This window comes from Aethalodelphis obliquidens, unplaced genomic scaffold, assembly GCF_003676395.1.
Source record: "Aethalodelphis obliquidens isolate GAN/ISIS:26980383/991018 unplaced genomic scaffold, ASM367639v1 scaffold53, whole genome shotgun sequence".
Classification (NCBI taxonomy): Eukaryota; Metazoa; Chordata; class Mammalia; order Artiodactyla; family Delphinidae; genus Aethalodelphis; species Aethalodelphis obliquidens.
In genome coordinates this window covers 5576749-5583165 of record NW_020837997.1, presented here as the reverse complement: position 1 = coordinate 5583165, position 6417 = coordinate 5576749, and positions in this window count along the sequence as shown.

Below are 6417 nucleotides of genomic sequence, written 5' to 3'. Positions count from 1 at the left end.
TACTTCAAGTTTTTTTTTTTTGCCGTTACAAGCACTGCTTGTGTTAGATTGCCAAAATGGTACCAATTCTTCCTGCTTCTCTGTATCCACACCTTTTGCCATTAATTTTGTAGCATCCTATCACTTTGACTGTGGGGTTGGCTATATGACTTGCTTTGGGTCAATGGAGTGTTGGTAAGAAGATGCATGAAAGGTGCGTATTTGACTGGGCTTACTTACTCTTGCACCAATGCCATCACCATGAGAACACACCCAGGGTAACCTGCTGGACAATGAGAGACATGTGGAGCATAGCCAGGTTGCCCTTGTCACCCCAAGGTCAACCAGCCAACCATCGATCTTGTGAAAAAGTCTAGCTAAGATCAGCAAAACCATTTGATCTTCAACTGACCCCAGACATATGAGCAACAAACTTACTGTTGTGTGCCATTGATATTTTGTGCTTATTTGTTATGCAGTATTATCATGACAATAGGTAACTGATACAAGCCTGTTCTGAGCATTTGTGCAATTGTCTCTCTAGGTTAGGGTAAACACTAGAAATGAAATGTTGAGAAAATGGTGATTGTAGTGGATATCTTTTGGAGTATCTACTTGTCTACAACCCAATGACCTCCACCCCTCTCTTTGGGAATCATTCTCCCATCCAAAGGAATGGGCCAGGAAGCCATGTTGGTGCAATGTGATTGCTCCTCCCTCCTAACTTCCCCAGCCACCATTGATTAGCTTGGGAAGTGTATCTCACTCAAACTGGCTACTTCAGAGCCTTTACTGTCCTTTGGAACTGGGGCCAAACGATTCTTTGGTTTAAGCCATTGGTCCCTTGATTGGAAAGCACAATGGGAAGGGGATCATTTTTATTTCTTTCCCAACATACTGCATGCAAGAAAAAAATAATCATGGGATTCCCTGGTGGCGCAGTGGTTGAGAATCCGCCTGCCGATGCAGGGGACGCGGGTTTGTGCCCCGGTCCGGGAAGATCCCACATGCCGCGGAGCGGCTGGGCCCGTGAGCCATGGCCGCTGAGCCTGTGCTCCGCAACGGGAGAGGCCACAACAGTGAGAAGCCCGCGTACCGCAAAAAAAAAAAAAAAGAAAAAAAAGAAAGAAAGAAAAAGAAAAAGAAAATAATAATCACCAACTATCTTGAGTGCTTACTGTGTTCCAGGCACTCTGCATTTATTATCTCATTTTCTCACACCAGCCCTATAATTCAAGTCCCAAGATTATTCCTATTTTTCAGATGAGAAAACTGAGACTCAGAGAGATTAAATCCCTTGCCCAAGAGCACACAGTCAGAAAGAAGCAGAGACAGATTTGCCTCTCACATAGCTAACCACAGTGCTATATATTCTGCCGTCATATGGCAGGAGCTCAAAGAATATTGAGCATGAATATATGGATGGATGCAGAGTGAGAAGATTGAAGCTGATGTGTAGGTATTGAAGAACTACCAGGTTCTGATGGCTTTTTAAAAAAATCAATTTTTATTGTAGTATAGTTGCTTTACAATGTAGTGTTAGTTTCTCTGATGGTTTTTTGATGACTGGTCCTAGTTCCTGTGAGAGGAATGCTTGACCTTGCATTATATGAGGTATGGCATGTCCCTTCCCATTTATCATCATCATCATCATCATTTTGGTTAGGCTACCTTTAGTTAGTTTATACTACACACTTCAAAAATAATAAATAAATATAAGCATGCATGTTTAGGTTTTAAATAACATTTTAACAATATAAATATTAATAATATTAGTATAACTTTGCCCTCCCAACACTGTTATAAAATATTCACCCCCAGAACAGCATGAATTAATGTGTCTTTCCACATCCTAGCCCACACTGGATATTATCAAAATTTTTTTTTTTTATGTTCAAGGAAGAGACAAGCTTCCTTTTATTCTCCCTGGGCTGGTAGACAAAGTTTTCCTGGTACCTATTCCCTAGGGTGTGGTCCTACCTGAGTCCCAGCTCTATATAGAAAATGTCAATTCCTATTCATCTATTCACTAAGGACATTAGGCCTCATCTCTTGCCTTGCAGAGTCAGTAAAGCCCCTAATACTCCCTCATCATTATGCTCTACAAGCTTTTTCAGGACCAGGTCACATGCCTACCTCCTGACTCTCAGCTGTCTCTTCTCTGACTCCTGGGCAACCCTTTATTTCTTTAGAGCTCATTCATGCATGTATATTTGTACAACATCATTAACCATTAGGGAAATGCAAATGAGCACCCCAGTGAGATATGACTATACACTCACTAGAATGGCTATCATCCAAAAGATAGATGATACCAATTGCTGGCGAGGCTGGGGAGTGACGTGCCCACTGCTGGTAGAAAAGTGTGGTAGCTTCTTATTGAGTTAAATGTATGCTCACCTTATGACCTGACAATTCCACTCCTGGGTATTTACCCAGGATAAATGGAAACATGTCCACACAAAGGCTTGTATGTGATTGTTCACAGCAGCTCTCTTTGTAATAGTCAAACACTGGCACCAAGCCAAATGTCTATCAACATGTGAGTGGACAAACTGTGGTCCAGCCATACAATTTAATATAATAAAAAGGAACAGATACTGATAAACAGACCAACGTGGATGAATCTCAAAGCATTATGTTGTATGAAAGGAGCTGGACACGAAAGAGGAAATACTGTATGAGTCCATTTATGTAACATTATAGAATAGATGAGTTTAATCTATAGTGACAGAAAACAGATCGGTGAAGGTCTGGGGACAGTGATGGGGTGTTGGTGATAGGGATGGGAGTGTTGACAGCAAAGGGGCACAAGGGAATTCTGGGGTGATGGATATGTTCTGAATCTTGATGATGGTGGTGGTTATGTGGTATATACATTAGTCATCAAACTGTACTTTTCAGATGTATGCCTTGTATTGTAGATAATTTATATCTCAGTAAAGTTGGTTACAGTGTGTTCCGTGTTATCCAGTAGGGACTTGATATAGTGATGGGCTTTTCTCCACGTCCTGTCCCACCGTTGGACTCCTCCTGGAAATCTTTGGCATGTCTTTCGCTAGCCCAACATTTTTTGAGGACCCACTTTGTGTGGGACACTATTTAAAGTGTTTACTTAAAAAGATAAAGTGCTCATTTATTTCATAATCACTTCATCAAGATTAGCCCATTCACAATTCTTGACCTATTTTATAAGGAGGAAACTGAGACTCAGAGTAATTGTTATGGATTGAATCGTGTCTCTTCATAATCTTAGTCCATTCAGGCTGCTAGAACAGAACGTCACAGTCTGGATGGCTTATAAACAACAGATATGTATTCCTCACAGTTGTGGAGGTTGGGAAGATCAAGGCACCAGCAGATTCAGTATCTGGTGAGGGCCTGCTTCCAAATGGCCATATTCTCCTTGTGTCCTCACATGGCAGAAGGGATGAGAGAGCTCTCTGGGGTCTCTTCTTATAAGGGCATGAATCCCATTCTGGAAGGCTCCACCCTCATAGCCTAATCACCACCCCAGAGGCCTCACCTCCTAATACCATCACATTGGGGTTAGGATTTCAATATATGACTTTCGGGGGATATATTCAGTCTATAGCATCCCTGAAATTCTGACCTTGAAGTCCTACCTCCCAGTACCACAGACTGTGACCTTATTTGGAAATAAGGTCATTGCAGACATACTAGTTAAAATGAGGTCATTAGGGTGGGCTGTAATGCAAGGTGACTGATGTCCTTATAAACAATGGGACATTCAGTCACAGCCGCACCTACAGGGAGAATGCCGTGTGAGCATGAAGACAGCCATCTAGAAGCCAAGGAGAAAGGCTGGAGCAGACCTTTCCCTCACAGCTCTCAGTAAGAACCAGTCCTGTTGCCAGCTTGATTTTGGGCTTTTAACCTCCAGCACCATGAGTAAATAATATTCTTTGTTTGTTTGTTTAAGTGCCCAGTTTGTGGCACAGTCCTCCCACAGTATCTGTGAGGCATTCATTTCAGGTCCCCTGTGGGTACCAAAATTCGTGGATGCTCAAAGCTCTTAGAGTTGGACTTAATCCATGAGTCCCTGAATCCGAGGGTTGGTTGAATCCCCAGACGTAGAACCCACGTATTCCGGGGGCCGACTGTAGTTTGTTCTGATTGAGCTAGCAAACTAAAACAGCAACCTAGGATTCACTTTGCTGTACAGCAGAAACGAACACAATGTTGTAAATCGACTATACTCTAATAAAATTTTTAAAATTAATTAATTTGGCTGTAAGGGGTCTTAGATGTGGCATGTGGGATATTTAGTTGCAGCATGTGGGATCTTTAGTTGTGGCATGAGAACTCTTAGTTGCAGCATGTGGTATCTAGGTCACTGATCAAGGATCGAACCTGGGCTCCCTGCATTGGGAGCACGGATTCTTAGCCAACTGGGCCACCAGGGAAGTCCCTCCAATAAAAATTAATTATTGAATATTAAAAAAAAAAGAAATCATGAAGGTAGGAGGTGCCAAATCTTGCAGTCTGACCACAGATTCAAATTCAATCAATTTCACAAATTCAATTGATTGCTTTCACTGTGTGTCCTTTCTTGGTTTAAATGATTGGCTCACACGGGTGAGGGATAAGGGCATTTCATGTGACATTTTCATCTCTTGCTTTCCTCTCTCCTGATTGCCCTTCCTAACTAAGTGATTGGACTTTGCCCAGGATATATAAGCAGCAATTCCCTAGCCTGGGAGGATGGCAAAGGCGTTCACTGTGCGGGTGGTGGAAGGTGTCATATTTCCTCAGCAGCTCTGTGTGTGCAGCTTTAGCTGTGGGGCTCTGAAAGAGACCTACACCACTCTGGAGGGCATTATAAGTTTTGTCAGCTGTCTGCTCTTTGGCCGAGAGAAACATGATCGGGAGACCATAAATAATGACCCTCTTCCTTTGGGAGAGCTGGCTCAAAAACAGACATCACTATAGATATAAATGTGTATGTGGAACATTCCTTAAGATTTATGGGGAATTCCTTGAAGAATGTATTTTCCCTTTTGTATCTGTTTCCTTTTGTAGCCAGAGGAGACAAAAAATCAGGTCAAGCAGACTGCTGAGAAAAGTGACCTGAATCACAGGGACTCAGAAAATAACTTATGATGCTCTGGCAACAAAAAACTGGTTAAAAAAAATTGGTTAAACTCCATTTGCCATTCTGCTACACATGTTTTCCACCTTATTCTGTGCCCTCAGAGGCTGACCTATAAAGATGACATCACTGGGTCTTATTGTCTTCTGCCGTACTAGTCAGGGTTCTCCTGAGTAACAGAACCAATAGGATGTATATATAAAGAAATAGATTTATTATAAAGAGTTAGCTCATGCAATTATGAAGGCTGACAAGTCCAGAATTTTCAAGGTGGGCCGGGAAACTATAGCTCTAAGGGAGCCAATGGTGTAGTTCCAGTCATAAGGCTGGCAGGCTCAACAGACCCAGGAAGAGCCAATGCTGGATGTTGAATTGGTGGGATGGGTCAGAAATAGATATAATTGAAGAGAAAGAGAAAAGAGAGCCAGGTAGAGGTGATAGCCAGCCCAAGCAGCTGATATAGTGTTTTTGGTCCAGGATCTGTGAAAGCTCTTGACACAGGAATTTTGACAGGTCAAGCTCAGAGCTCTGCACTAACACTTCTCTGGAGGTGAGTAAAAGAATGGGGGGAGGAGCTACTGACTGGACATCATGCATTGGTTGTACAGGTTGTGCACTGCACAAATCTAGGGGATGCCCTAGCTGTATGCAGCAGATCTGGTGTGATGGCAGTCTCTTCCCTTCTCATCTCTTATTTCAGTTGCCTCCTATTTTTGAGTGGAAACACTCATAACAGTCTGGTTGGAGTAGCACATACTTATCCTGTGAGTGACACCTTATTACCATTCCAAATATCTGGCTGCTCTCAACTTCCAGACGGTAGTAGACACAAATGACCACACATTTTTCGCAGTTTCTCCCATCGTGAAGTGGAGGCTATTTCCCCATACCCCTGAAGCTGGGCTGGGTCGTGTGACTTGCTTTGACCACTAGAATATGGCAAAAATGATAGCAGGAGAGTTTTGACTCTAGGCCTCAAGGGATTTGTAGCTTCTGCTCTTGCTTTCTTACAACTCTTCTGCCATCATGTAACAAGCTCAGGCTAGTCCACTGGAGGATGTGCTACCACAGGGGGTGGAGGTGAGCTCTTCTAGCAAATAACCCTCAGACTACTCAGCTTGCTAGCAGGTATGAATGAGGTCATGCTAATCATCTAGATCCAGCCACAACACCAGAAGGCTGCAGAGATCAGCTGACCTGGCCAAAATCAGATGAACCACTGAATTAACCTAAACAATTATGACAAATAACTCGTGTTTTATTGTTCTAAACCACTAATTTTGGGGGTGGTTTGTTATACAGAAAGTGCTAACTCATACGTAGAC